The sequence below is a fragment of the Typopeltis vanoorti genome, chromosome 16 (assembly GCF_054136105.1).
Source record: "Typopeltis vanoorti isolate ZY-2024b chromosome 16, IOZ_Tvanoo_1.0, whole genome shotgun sequence".
NCBI lineage: Eukaryota > Metazoa > Arthropoda > Arachnida > Uropygi > Thelyphonidae > Typopeltis > Typopeltis vanoorti.
This window is the reverse complement of record NC_143564.1, coordinates 38895691-38911752: the sequence shown is the minus strand read 5'-3', so window position 1 is coordinate 38911752 and position 16062 is coordinate 38895691. Positions and strand designations below refer to the sequence as shown.

At 37.3% G+C, this 16062-nt stretch overlaps 1 protein-coding gene across 4 annotated transcripts in view; it reads right to left on the bottom strand.

The window, feature by feature from the left end:
• The window catches only part of crm (cramped chromatin regulator), a 345363-nt gene that overhangs the window by 299302 nt on the left and 29999 nt on the right, over positions 1–16062 (bottom strand). The window lies entirely within an intron of this gene.

Genomic DNA, 16062 nt, shown 5'->3' with positions numbered 1-16062 from the left:
ATTTTTGTTAGTTTTTTGGATGTACCCTGGATATATGAAATGGCAATAGATTTAGAATAATCTCTGCTATGAAGAGGGAGGTGGGAGGGCTGGTTGGGGTTAACTGGTTTTAATTTTTTTTTTTTTGGTGACGGGGGGGGGGGGGTTGTAGCCATTGGCTAAGCAGGTGTTAAGGATATGGTTAAGTTCAGTGACTGCTGGTGAATGTATCGACCTGTGTATGTAGGTTTTCTGTAAACAGAGAAAGCCAGGAAAACAACCATCAGGCTGGTGTGTAATCAGAGTGTCTAGGAAAGGGAGACTATTGTTGTTGTTTTCCTTTTCCAAGGTAAAATGGATCCTGGGATTTTGATTGTTTAAGTGTGTTGAGAAACTGTGGAGTATCCAGGCCATGCAGCCAAATGGCGAACACATCATCCACATAGCATAGTCAAACAGTGGGTTTATGTAGGGCAGAGTTTAAGGCTTTTTCTTTGAAAGTCTCCATAAAAGAAGTTGGCCAGAGGTAGAAAGAGTGGAGAAGCCATGCCTGTCCCCTTTATCTGTTTGTAGAATTTTCCTTGCCAAACAAAATAGCCTGAGTTCATGGTGAACTGAAATAGGGCTGAGATATTGAGAGGAAATTTGGTTTGGATGAGGCATAAGGTATCTTTGAGTGGGTTATTGGTGAATAAGGAAGAGACATCAAAACTGACCATTATGATTATGTCAGTGTGTTGGAGTGAGAGGTTTTCTATATTGGCTTTAAAGTGGACTGAGTTTTTTTTTTATGTGTGAAGATATGTTGCCAGTATACTGTGTGAACACTTTGGCTAATTTGTATGTGGGGGAAATCAATGCCATCCACAATGGAACATAATGGTACATTTTGTTTATGGATTTTTAATAGTCCATAGTCCATATAATCCAGGGTGGTGGTCGAGAGTTAAAAGGTTTTAGTTTGTTAGTCACTTCCACAGGCCAAGAGGTAGCCTTCTTAAGGAACCTATGGAGTGTTCTGATTTGGGTGCTGATGGGATCATAATCTGTAGGGAGGTAGGTAGAACAATCTAAAAGTAAAGAAGGAAGTGACCTGTGTAATCTGATTGGTTTAGAACCACAGTAGCATTTCCCTTATCTGCTTTAGTAATTACTATTTTTTTGTTGCTTTTCATTTCTTGCAGAGCTTTGAATTCTTTTGATAGGTTGCTTTTTAGTAGTTTGGAGTGGGTAAGAACACTGGCTACATCCAGTCTGATATTGTTGGCAATATGGTTGGGAAGGCTGCAGATACCTCCATCATTATTTCTTCTGCAGGGATCTTTTTAGGTGCTATAGCGAAGTTGTGGCCACACACAAGTGTGCTGATTGCTTCAGTCTTCAGGATAAGGGGTTTATCAACGTGTTGAGAGGTAGGGGAAGTTTGGAAGCTGAGTTCTTTTGTAAGCTTTCAAAATTTTTAATGTGTCTACATAGTATTCTTTGAAATTCTTTTTCTGCTGAAGTGTTGGAGATATTATAAAGGATCGTCCAAAGGTCAACATTCAGTGTAGTGGCAAGCTCTACTTCTAGTGCACGAATAGCTCTGTTGGTGTTGACCAAGAGAACGCAGGTGTTAGCAATCTGCTATCCTAGAAGAGCGAAGATAGTGCGTCTATACATGGGGAGAGCCTTCGGTGAGGTAAATGGGTATTTTAGTTTAACACAATTCAGGATCACCAGCAGCATTTTAGAAAGGCTCATCAATTTAGCTGTCTGGAAATCTTCAGCTTTAACTTGCCATATTGAAGGGCCTTGCGTGTAATGTAATCTCCATGGATGATCATAATTCTTGTAGATAATCTTATATGTTTGTTAAACATACTTCTAGTTTTTTAGAAAATGACAGTGTAAACTAAATTATTAATTATAAAAACTTTAATTAATAAATACCTATATTTCAGCAATGTTACACTGCCATCTTCAGGGATCACAAAACAGTGATATGTGAATGCAGGCACTCACACTAAGCAAATGAGGCTGAAGAAAGTCAAATGAAGAGTCAGTCTTAGAGTACTAAAAGGTGCCCCCCTAGTGGGCTAAATTGGGTTCCCTTGGAAATTGGACCAAGACAACTGACACATCTGAAAAACTTCCCAAACCTCAACAAATTTGGGTATATGAGACTGTCCCAAATTTGGGAAGCATACATTCTAAGATCGTCAACCCAAGCCAAGACAACCCAATTTAGCCTGCTAGGGGGCACCTTTTAGGACTCTAGAACTGACTTCAGTTGCCTTTCTTCAGTCTCATTTGCTTAGTGTGAGTGTACATATCATTGTTTTGTGATCCCTGAAGATGGCAATGTAACACTGCTGAAATACAGCTAGTTATTAATTAAAAGTTTTTATAATTAATAATTTAGTTTATGTTGTCATTTCCTAAGAAATAAGAAGTATGACTAACCAACATATAAGCTTATCTACAAGAAAACATACTTTCCATATCATTATGTAATTATTCATAATTATTATTCATTTAATTACTATTAATTTATTTAATGTCTGTAGATCCTCATGGGCAAACTTTGTTGAGTACGGGCTTGACAAACCAAAGGTATCTGATGCTGGACAATTCCTTACTTCATGTAATATACATCTGTTATATTATCTGTAGACTGGAACCTCCCCTTTTTAATTTCCTTCTTTCTTCTCTTCTTGCTCCTTCTCCACGATGCTATTAGACTATTCGAGGGCTAGGGATGAATCTTTCCTATTTCATCTCATCTTATGTGGAAAGGGCCCCTGCAACCCTACCACTTTCTTCTTGCTGTGACTTCACTCCAAAATGCTAATATGGTTGTGCCTTATAATACATCTCATGCTGCATTGGTTGTCACGCAGAATAATCAGAGCAGCATTCAGGGATTAGGCAGAGGGTACTATTCGAGAAGTATATATCTAAAAAAAAAATTCAGTGATAGTGTGAATAAGTAATACAGAAGGTACAGGATTAATCTTAGGAGGGAAAGGCACATGGAATGTTCGAGGTCCGCAGATGAGTACTCTTGAGATTGTCTGTAAAGAGATGGATAGGTATAAAATTGACATCCTGGGAATTACAGAGACCAGACGGAATGGAGAAGGTCACTTCAAAAGACAGGATGGTAAGCTAGTTGTTTACTCAGGTGGTACCTCAAAGCATTATGGGGTAGCTGTGATACTGAAGCAGCAGCTCAGCAAAGAAGCATTCCTGGTTATAACACTGTTAATGACAGGATACTTTCTATTAGACTTAAGGCTCAGCCTATCAATCATGGTAGTTTATGCATGCCACACAGATAGACCTGAAGAAGAGAGTGAGGAATTCTATGAAAACTTACAGACTGTTTTGGACTGACTACCAAGGAGAGACACACTTTACATTCTAGGGGACTTAAATGCAAAAGTGGGAAAGAGTATCAGAGTCAGCCCTGAGTGTGGCATGTTTGGTCTGGGTGAACATAACACCAATGGTGAAAGGCCGTTGGAATTTGCCCATGCTAACAGATTAGTTATTACCAATACCTGCTTCCAGAAACACCCACGATAGACCTATACTTGGATATCTAACATTGACAGGTCAATGCACCAGACTGATTACATCTTGGCTCTCCAGCAGTGGAAGACAAGCATCTCTGATATGCATACTTGTCCTGGAGCAGATTGTGGTACAGAAAATCAGCCAGTAGGAGCTAAAGTAAGACTAAGACTCCGAAAACTCCCAAGTCAGGTACAACCCACTAGACTGGATGCTAGAATAATTCCTAGTGGATTCACAAAAGAAACATCAAATCAGCTGGATGATTTTTTGAAGACCAATATGGAGAACTCACCAGAAATGCTTTGGGAAGGAGTCAAGGTGATAATACAGGATACAGCCAAGAAGTATCTCGGCCCAATAAGAAGACCAAAAGACCCATGGATATCAGATTCAACATGGGAACTAATCAAAAGAAGATGGTTGGAAAAACAGAGAGACACAGAGACTGAAGAATACAAGAGAATACATAGAGAAGTCAGAAGAGCCATCAAGCAGAACAAGGAAAAGTTCTATACTAATAAGTATGAAGAGAGTTCCAGATGAGGAGGCACAATTATAAAAGGATATTTAATTTAGTTTGTTATCTAAAGCACAAATTTAATCCCAAGAAACAAAGACAGGAATGGAGCATTGCTAACAGAAGAATTGGAAATCAAAAACAGATGGAAAGAGTACTGTGAGGAACTGTACAGTAGAGAGGATAAAGAAAATTTGGAAGAGCCCTCTCACCAGGAAAATTCCGATTTGGAACCTCTTCCACTTAGGCATGAAGCTGAAAGAGCAGTTGAGCAGCTTAACAGCAATAAGGTCCCAGGTGCAGATGGAATCCCAGCAGAGTTAATTAAGGCCACAGGGGATGGGTGGATAAGAGTGTTTCATAGATTGAATATAAGGATATGGGAGATAGGATCATGGCCTAGAGACTGGAAGAAGTCAGTTTTCATATCACTATATAAGAAGTGAGATATGAAGGCTTCCAAGAACTATAGAACTATTAGTTTAATATCTCATGCAAGCAAAATTTTATTGAAGATCATGCTAAATAGAATTGAGGCCAAAGTTGAGGCAGAAATGCACGAGGAACAAGTAGGTTTCAGGAAAGGCAAGGGCACCAGAGATCAGATCCTTTGCCTCAGACAGATCATAGAAAAATACAAAGAATTCAGACTCTCTCTCTGGTAATGTTTTTCTTACACTAATCTAAAGATTTTGACTGTGTTCAGCATGTAAAACTGTGGGAATGGGTTTTCCTCAACACACTATCAGGTTGATAGCCAACTTGTATAGGGAACAAGAAGCAAGGTGTTGGATTGATTGATTGGCTTCAGGTGGGAAAAGGAGTTAGGCAAGCATGTTTATTTTCTCCTCACTTGTTTGGTATGCAGAGGACATCATGCGTGCAGCACTAGATAAGCTCAAGACAAGAATTAGGATAGGTGGTAGATTGATCAGTAATCTGAGGTATGCTGATGATACCATACTCCTCTTTAATGACAAGGAAGAACTAGGACAAATTCTTGATAAATTTAACAAGATCAGTAATAACAGAGGCCTTCAACTCAATCCTATCAAGACAAAGATTATGGTTCTCAAAGGAAATACAAACAGGGAAGCTCTTGAGAAACAAGTGGACCTTAATGGAGAAAGAATTGAGCAAGTCAGCAAGTTTGAGTACCTGGGATCCATTATTAATGTGAAGAATTGCTGTTTGGAAGACATCAGAAGAAGATTAGGAATGGCTAAAATAAGTCAGAGACTTGCCTAAAATCTGGAAGGATGGATCTATTTCCATGGGAACAAAGTTGAGGATTTTGGATGCAGTTGTTTTTCCAACAGCAACTTATGGATGCGAGACTTGAAACCTAGAGAAGTTAGATAAGAAAAGAATAGCTGCTTTTGAGATGTGGTGTTACAACAGGAGGCTGTTGAGGATATCATATACTGAGAGGCGTGCAAATGAATGGGTGTTTGAAAAGATCAGCAGAACTTTAAGGCTCCTTAAGGATACTGACAGAAGAAAGTTAAAATATTTTGGACACATTGAAAGGATGGAAGGAGGACTTCTCAGAAAAGTAATAGAAAGCAAAGTTCCTGGAAAAAGAGGAAGGAATAGACTGTCAATGAGATGGAAGGATGGGGTGTGTGTGTGTGTGTGTGTGTGTGTGTGTGTGTGTGTGTGTGTGTGTGTGTGTGTGTGTGTGTGTGTGTGTGTGTGTGTGGAATGACTGATCTTCAGAGAGTTGAAGCTTCCAGAAAAGCATACAACATGATTACGTGGCGAGACCTGGTGTGGCACATCACCGAGCATTGGAGTGACCATACAGCATATGGGGATGCTGTATGGTCACTCCAGAGAACATAATGTTTATTGTTACAACCAACCTATAATATCATACTGAAGATTAAAAAAACACAGAATCAAAACTCATGAGAATTAATACAAAATAATGTTTGAAGAGTAATTACAATTTAATGTTGATAATTTTATTTCAACATAAAATTAGAAAAACGTTTAACCTTTTACTGAGACAGGAAAAGTTATATGGTCTATAACCCGCCATTAGTAAGGTGGGGTGTCACAGACACCAAACGTATTGAAAGAAATAACAGTGACACCTACACCATACTAATGCCAGGTTAAACTATTAGTTTGTATGAAACTGAAATTTAAACTCACTTTCAGGTTGCAAATGTTGAAAAAAGTGAACTAATGAACTAATGACTACAAAGGAATGTCTATGCTATCAAAGATTTGGAAACTATTTGAAACGTCTTCTCACTATGCTTTGTTGAAACTGTCTCACAAGTTATGTTCTATATTAATTTTGCAACCAAAATGAGGTAAATCTGTTAGGAAGCTCGTGAAAGATCAGCAATTTTTGTTGATTTATTGGGTATTTGCTTAGATTAACTGGTGTGTTTTTAATATATTACTATAGTTTTTTAGTGAGCATTTAATTACATAACTAAAAATATTATTAGTTTTTACTAGTGTTAAGAATGGCAAAAACTCGTCAAAACAGGGCACTGCCTAAAGCACAAGTTGTTGCTACTAAGGAGAACCTTTGTCCCAATGAGCAGAAGTGTTACTGCAGTGATAATGATAATATATCCAAGGAGAGTCTGACATTGGAAATATTCTGATTAAACAAAATTATAAAAAAATCAACCACAGAATTGAAAAACATTTATCCTTTTACTGAGACAGGATAAGAAAAAGGACCGGAACAAGAAGTGGCGGGAACACGCTGAACATGGTAACAATAAAAACAACAAGGTAAGTCAATTAAAATCTAAAAAAAAAAAAAAAAAAGAGGGGGGGGGGTGATATGGTACAGTGATCAATCATAAAATTTGTGCTTTCGAGGGAGTCACCACTTCTCGATTCTGAGGAGCAAAACTTAAAAATATGACAAACCTAATCGAAAAACAGAAAAGAAAAGTAAAAGAGACGGTAGTTCTTGTAGGAACTAATAATTCAAGCAGTGACAAATATAGTATCAGAAAGGAATGTTGGAACAAGTGGGAAAGAAATGTGAAAAGTAAAAATTGTAGGTTTGCCACCCACATATGACAGTACCAAGTTAAGGATAGCAATGATAGCAAATGATTCAATGCAAAGGCAGTGAAGAAGAAATGGGTGTGAGTTTTTAGATGTGTGGAATGCATTTCAGGAATCATGGCAGAAAATACTTGTATAAATGGTACAGTGTGCATGGAAACTCTTTTGGCATCAGGAGCCTGGAAAAATTATTTAAGAGGATGAGACCTAGAGCAAAGTAAGAGAAACTACATCATCAAGAGAGGAATGGAGAAAATGTTCAGCTATGGTATGCAAAAGCGATAAAGACATGAATGGCTTTGAAATTGTTCATGCATCTGGCAAAGGGATGGAAACATAACTTTAGGTTCAGAACTTTTGAGTATTGGGGTGCTTAAGGGTCAAAGCTGTATAACTGAGAGCAGACCTCCACACAGCCTTTAAAGGAATGTAGAGAACCGATCAGGGCTTCTGACCTAATGTACAATCCACATCGTCTCGTGGTGCACCCTGTTTGGTATCTACCTGGATACTGAAAGAATGATGATGGGCTGGCAATTTGGGATTTAGCCGACCAAATTGTATTCTAATTGGTTCAACCAAAATAAAAAATGATGGTACAACATGACAAAATTTCATGCTGGCTGGGGTGTTGACCGGTTAAACAAGGCCGCCGTTGTTTTCGTCAGGTAACCTGGGCAAACAGCGAAAAGTCAGCTACTGGAACACATCTGAAAACACACCCCAACTCAACATCACCAGATTTAAAGATCGCTACTATCAACATAAGAAGCCTGAATGGCAAAGAAATGGAGCTAGCTGAGGAATTAGATAAGTACCAGATCGACATAATAGGGGTGACTGAAACAAAAAAGACAAAAACTGGCGAGATCTTTCTAAGCAATAAATACAAAATGTTATATTCAGGCAATGACAATCAAGGAAAAGAAGGAGTAGCCATAGTATTCAACACAAATTACGATGCTAATCTTCATGAATGGCAGGCAGTCTCAAGTAGAGTAATGTGGAGAAATATGAGAATTGGAAACTGGACAATGACACTTATTTGTGCCTATGGTCCCACAGAAGGTTCTACTAAGGTAGAAGTGGAGGAATTTTTTTAGGCTTTAGAAAAAGCAACTGACACAATGAAAAATTGGTCCTTGTTGGGGATCTAAATAGCAGAGAAGGAAATGATTGTCAGTAATACAAAAATATTTTGGGAAAATTTGGAGAAAAGAGCAAAGCTAATAACAATAGCAAATATCTGTTGGATTTCTGCTCAGGATAGTGTACAGAATGTATAAATCCTCTGTACACTCTGGTGTCCAGAGTGTACAGAGGATTTGAAATTGGAAGTGATCACTATTTAGTCTTGAGCAGGATAAAATTGAATTTCATATTGAAAAGAATAATTAGGGGACATCCATGGAAACTGGGCAAAAGTGTGGTTAGTAAAGGTGTTAGAGCTGGGTTCTTTACTTTTAGAGTAGTGAATGAGTGGAATGCGCTCCCTGAGTCTCTGGTGGATGCTGTGACAGTGAATGAGTTTAAGGCGAGGTATGATAGATACTGTATGAATGTCAAATAGTTGTGATGAATATGATTTGGGGCCTCCTTCGATGAGTCCAATGACTCCCTGGAGTTGCCCGTAATAATAGTAATAGTAATAATAACATGTAAGAAAGTTTTAAAGCGAATAAAAGTTGAGCAACTCTCAGATACTAAATGTAGACTAAAATGCAGAAAGATTATTGAAAAAAAATGAAAGAGTTTGAGAACAGGAATCAAACCTTGAAGATTCAGTGGCAAGCCTTGAAGAAAACCCTGATTGATTCAGATAGAAAGGCATGTGATGAAGTTGTCTGTAAGGATAGAAAAATTAGAACTCCATGGTGGACACAAAGTTAAAGAGGAAGCGAAGGAAAAGAAGAAAGCTTATCAAAAGTTCCTGGCAAATAAGTCAGCTTGTGCTCTTAGAGAATAGAGAAACAAATGTAAGAAAGCTAAACACTATGTAAAACTAGCTAAACAAAAGTCATGGGATGACTTTGGCAAGAACATAGAAAATAAATATCAAGAAGGTGGCAAGATATTCTGGAGGTTGTTGAAGAAGCTTAAAAATGGAGGAAAGAGTGCTGTAAAAGGAGTTAGAGATGATAAAGGTGACATGAAAACTAGAGAAAAATATCCTTGAAGTATGGAGTAATTACTTTGAAAAACTGCTAAATGAAACAAGCAGTGATGACAGCACAGTGATAAAAAACACTCATCAGGCATGCAGTTAGGAATACATATCCATACTTGAAGTACAAAAAGTCATCAAACGCTTGAAATGTGGAAAGGTAGGAGGAGTAGATGATATTCGACCAGAATTGCTGAAGTATGGTGGTATAAAAGTCTTCACTGCATAGTTCAGAATGCCTGGACAGAGGGATGAATTCCAGATGATTGGAGTAGAGCTCTCATAGTACCCATATATAAAAAGGGAAATAAAACTGAATGTGAGAATTAGAGGTATTTCCCTACTGAGTGTTCCCGGTAAGATATATGCAAGTATACTTGAGAAACGGTTCAGAAGAATTTTGGAAGAAAAGCTTGGTGAAAAACAAGCTGGATTCAGGTAAATAGAGGCTGTAAGGATCATATCTTCACTTTATGACAAATAGTGGAGAAAGCATGGGAATATAACAAAGATCTGTATTTAAGTTTTGTCGATTTGGAAAAGGCATATGACAAGGTGCCAAGAGAGAAGCTATTCAATACGCTACAGTTATATGGTGTCAATGGGGAATTATATCAAGCAATACTTAGTCTGTATTTGAGTTGTAAGTCAGCAGTTAGAATTGAAGGCAGTACAGGACGATGGTTTAACGTTAAATCTGGTGTGAGGCAAGGATGAAAATTATCCCCTCTGTTATTCATTAGCTATATGGATCACATTATGAAGGAAAGTGGTATTAAACATGATACCAAAATTGGAGATGTTAATGTCAGCTCTTTGCTTTATGCAGATGATGTTATACTTCTAAATAAATCCACTACAAGTCTGCAAGATTCTCTGACTAAATTGAATAATTGTTGTAATAGATATGGTATGAAGGTCAGCAATAAAAAGACAAAGACAATTAAAATAGGCAGAATCACTCAAAATGTCAACTGTGTTGTGAATAGAGAACCTGTGGAACAAGTAAAACATTTCAGCTACTTAGGCACGATTTTTAGTGTAGATGGTAAATTAAATATAAATATAGACAACAGAATCAACAAAGCTGGTATGGCAGGAAGTCAATTGAATAAATTCATATGGAATAAGAGAGAAATTAGTCGGAACACTAAATTAGCTGTATACAAAACAGTGTTCAAACCAGTTTTAACTTATGGATCTCAGAGCTGGGTCAGAAGTAAAACACTTGACCAAAGACTAGAGACCGCAGATATGCGAGTCCTGAGAAAGATTACAGGCGTGAACAGATGGCGGCATCAACGGCAATATCATATTAAAAACGAGGATATTAGGAAAGAACTTGACATTGTCAGCATCCAGGAATGCGTTAGCAGAGCTAATCTCAGGTGGTATGGTCACTTAAACAGATTGGGCGAGGAAAGATTAGCAAAACAAGTGTTCTCTGCCAGGATGGCAGGAAAACGACCAAGAGGAAGACCAAGATATCGGTGGATGGATACGGTACAAAGTGCCTTAGACGATAGAAATATAAGATCTGTGAATTTTGGAGTCTTGACAAGTAACGGACTGATTTGGAGGAAAATTGTAGATAGGAAGTTAGTAATGATGTAAATTTTTCATGTAGTACTATGATATCCTGTACACCCCTTGAGGGTACATGGCAGGAATTTGATGATGATGATGACTTTTGAGTATGTCTTGGGGGAAGGGGGGATTCTACAAGGCCAAATATCTCGCATATATAATTATAAGAATAGGCTATGCTGTAATTTGTAATGCCTATATACAAATGCCAGGAGCATCAAAAACAAATCTGTTCACTGATGTAATACAATGTGGCCTAAGATTGTTAGCAATAGTGGCTATCACAATCAGATATGACAACTGGGATTGGGTGTAATGCATATACTATTTTTAGGAATGACACAAGATATAGGAGAGAAGAAGAAGTACTACTAATGATATCAGATGAAAAGTCCAGTAAAGGCAGATATACAAGAAATCAACAATGGTAATAATGTTCCATGTAGCGGTGAGCTTGAGGCTATCTGGTGTGTAGTGGGGGCTAACAGAATGAAATATATGGTGGGTGTTGCTAAAGATCTGATGGTAGGGGATGATGAAATAAATCATTAATTTAGCCTTATAGTTACTAAATGAGTGATCATTATGGGTGACTTTAATTATCCAACCATTGATTAGGTCCCTCAGTATCATACCTTGATTTCTGTTTAGGTTATCTCCTTAAGGAGTACCACTGCAGCTTCTTTAAAGTTTCTACATCTGAAATCTTCTTCAATGTAAGGCATGGAGATATTATACGAATTGATGGAGTGGTTCATTTAAGCACTTTTTCAAAGATCCCCATGCATTGCTGATAATCTAAACAGAAATCAAGGAATGATACTGAAAGACATTTGGAAAAGCTTAATAACTTCACTAAGCTTAGCAAAATTTAATTTCGTGGAAAACTATAAAACGCGATCAACAAACAATAACTAAGATTCCACACTCCACACTTGATGTTATGTGTCATTTTCAATTTTAGTGTACCTATTTTCTTGTCCTGAAGAAGCCAGACAGAATTAGCTGGCGAAACTTGTCGACAACTGTATATTTATGAATAACTATAGTCTACTAATAAATTCAAAAGGAAAATATCTCATACTTAGTGTTAAGTGACCAAATATAAAATGTTACAAAGAATATCAGCATGTTTACTTAAGGGAATGTTCAAGCCAAACTAGCCTCTCGCATATTTGTATAACTTGATTCTCAGCTCAGAAATAATACCACAGGAATGGAAGGAATGTATGATAGTTCCAGTGTACAAGGGTGGTGCAAAAACTGCAGTGTCTAACTACTAACCTATCAGTATCTCTGGTGTGGCAGTAAAGATTTTAGAGAAGTTAAGAACTTGCATACAGAAATGGGTAGACAAACAACTATACTCTGCAAGGAGCAGCATGGGTTTACTAAAGGAAGGTCATGTTTAAGCAATCTGCTCATATTTTATAACAATGTTAACAGCTGAGTTGGATAAAGGGAATGGATACACTATGATAATGTTGGATTTTGCTAGGGCATTTGAAAGGATACCACACAAAAAGCTGTTGCATAAACTGGAGAATATGGGATTGGAGTATAAATTCTTGACTTGGATAAGTGGATGGTTGACAGACAGATATCAAAAAAAGTGGTATATGGTAGGTGTAAATCTTCCAGAATTAAAATGACCAGTGGTGTACCTCAAGGTTCAGTCCTTCACCATTGTTGTTCAGTCTATACATGAATGACATTAGGAAGGTTCTAACAGGAGATGTGCAATTGTTTGCCATGATGTGACGATAAGCGGAGCAATCAGGGATGCTAATGATATCCATTACTTACAGAATTATTTGAATAGGCTGGAAATTTGGGCAACAAAAATGACTATCAGTTTAATGTTAATAACTGTAAAGTTATGCACTTTGGCATGATGATATTTCCAGAAGCATATTATATTAGTGGGGTTATGCTAAAAGAAACTGGTGAGACTAAGGTTCTTGGCATAATGGTCGATGGACATCTGAAGTTGCAAAATAGAAAATTTGCAAATACAGGTCAGAGGATAACTGCAATGTTGAAGTGAATCATGACATGTAAAGATAAGAAAGTCATTCTGCATCTTTATAAGGCTTTGATTGATAAGATTACCTGGACTATTGTGCACGGATGTTATCTCCTGGGTTTAAAGGGAAGAAAGAAGCTATGGAAAGGATGCAAAGAAGAGTTACAAAGATTATATCAGGATTATGGGATTTAGATTATGAGAACAGATTGTATGTGGATTACAGACTCTGGTTAACAGGAGAAAGAGGGGGAGGGGATCATATGATAGAGGTCTATGAACTTCTGAATTGGTGTTATAAAATATCGCATGAAATTTCTCATTATATGAAAGGTGGGGATAGAATACAGGGGCATCCATGGAAGTTAAGTTTCTTCTCAGTCAAGAAGGGGATAAGAGATAGGTTTTTCTGTCACAGAGCAGTGAGTGGAACAGTTTAGCTTTAGAGAGAGTGAGTGCATCTAGTGTGAATGAATTTAAAGAAAGGTATAACAGCTGGTTTGGGTGATGTATAGCCTCCTTTGATGAGTCCTTGACTCCCTGGAAGTCTCAGATGATGATAATAATCAGAATAGGCACAACCTGTGGCTACTATACTGCATAATTGGTTGTTTTTCTTTCGAAGTTGGTATTATTATGTGACACATCCAGGGAGTCCAAAGACTCATCGAGGGAGAGTGTGCCAATAGCATCAAACGATAGATTCCCTTCCAACTACTAACCGCACTCATGCTTAACTTTTTGCGTGAGCCATTAGTAGCAAAGGCTCTACCAACCTCCAAAACAGAGGCTTCAGGCCTACTAAAGTCAGCCGTATGCCTAGAGCTGATAAAACACCATATCCTCTACCATTGGTAGAATTCAGCAAAGACCAAATTTTTTCATTAACTAAATAGAAGACAGACCAGTACTATTTGCCTAAAATTTATCTCAGATGACATTAATAAAAAATAACGATATGTTTTAAGACATAAAAAAAACATGGATTTAACTAAATATAAATTTTTATTAATGCTAATATTAAGCTAGTGTAAGAAAACCATTGAACAAATCACAAGTTGCAGACATAAGTCTTGCTGGAACATCAGTCATATCTCTCATGGAGCAGCTAACTAAGTTCATAAACTGATATCAAAATAAATTATCCAGATTATATATCTGGATAATCAGTTATCCAGAGAGAAGCCTCTATGTGAATAAATGGGATATAAAGGACATTGCCCCAAGTAGTACTGGCATCTGCTAGGCTAGTAAAAATATGATGCAAACATAAAACCTATGTGTTCAAAATCCCCTTCTTTGGCCAGTTAATCCAAAGAAGAGCTATGAAATATATGAACACTGGTGCCTATGCGATATCATGTAGCCTTAGGAGAAACCAAAAATTTAATGGTTATTTCAGGAACAAAGCCTATAACCCTGTGAATGACAGCCCTTTTATGTCATGTTTGACATAAGAAACAATATAAAAGATGTGAAATTGTTGCTATGGACAGAACAGAAGGGAAAAAAAAATCTAGAATCCAAAATCTTCCACACTAAGAAATGCCACATAAATCTCAGTTTCCATCTAACTACAATATATGAAGCTAGGTCATATCGGTTGTGTGTGAATGCAGAATGATGTACATGCAACATGCAAGTATTGCCACCTTAAAAGTATATCTATCTTCCCTTGTATGAGGAAATATCATCTAGACCACGATGGCAGATGACTAATTGCCTGGTAAAACACCATCACTCTGCTTCTTGGAGGCATGAAGTAGATACTGCCATGCTTCATAGGATGTTTGGTTTTTGTCTCCTCCATCTTCTTAGAAACAGTGTAAATAGCTTTGTAAAGGCATTTGCTCCACACCAGCTAGTTATTCAGCTAGGGAGTCAGTGCATCATCCATTCAAAGGTACAGTAATCAAACGGATTCTGCAGTTGCCAAATAATACACAAGAATAAATCTGCTGGTAACCCATCCAGAGGCTTCCAGATCAGCTGACAAACAATCCTGGCACTCATGCTTACTATTTCAAATTGTGCCACAAGGGAGTCTAAGTATAGCAACTTGCAGGGCCATGTTTGATTGGGGTGTGGGCTTTCCTCTGAGAGTTGTGAACACAAGTCCTTCATCTTTACTGCACACCCCTACTCTATAACTTTTCACAATACTCCACAACATAAAAAATTGCAGTTGCTGAATTTTAAAAAAACTTCCAAAAATAAAAATTGGAACAAATAAATAAATACATACACACACACACACACACAAAAAAAAAAAAAAAAAAAAGCTTCCACATTTACCAACATATCAATAGTGCTATCACCTATAGATAACCCAACCTGTTCTCTTATTCGTCACTGCAGCTCAACTGGAATCATCTATTACTAGCTCACCTAAAAGCAAATTTCCACAACAGATAATGTGTGATGCCTTCCACAAGAAATGGGGAACAAGCTCTTTTTGTTTGATTGATATCATATGACAAAGGTTCAGCCATTACTAACTTCTCACTTGCTACTTAGCTGAACAAGTGCACATGCTTAAAGAGAGAATGGAAGTTTCATAATGCAGACCAGAAAATTTTGTTATTTGGAAGGTTTTTGTACAATTTGACAGTCAGAATACATTAATAGAGGATTTCAAAAAGGGAATCTTGGCAAGGTGAATCCTTGGACTAGAAAAGTGAGACTGTCAACAAGTGAATAGTAATAAAAGGAGATATTAAATAGACAATCTTAGATATGTTGATGATACTATTCTAATAGCAGAAAACAGAAACAAATTAATCAAATGACAGGTATCCGTTGCTTAATGTGGCAAAATTAATTGCGACAATCCCTTGATTTACATAGCAAGAGTTTTAATTAATGCGCCTTTAAATTTACCAAAATTCCACCAAAATACAGCATCATTGCTATAACCCATGGACATGGGCGTCATTGCAACTTTCAAAGCCTATTTTCTTAAAAAGACATTCTCAAAGGCAGTAGAAACAATAATGGGAAAAAATGTGATTAGGCTCCAAGAATTTTGAAAAACTTTTAATTTTTTCAAAATTCTTGCAATTTTGAAAACATGCAATTGAAAACATTCATGATTCATTGGAGCAAGTGTCTTCCAGCTGCATGAGAACTGTTTGGAAAAACCTTTTGCCAGAATGTGCTAATGACTTAGGTGCTTTTCAAAAT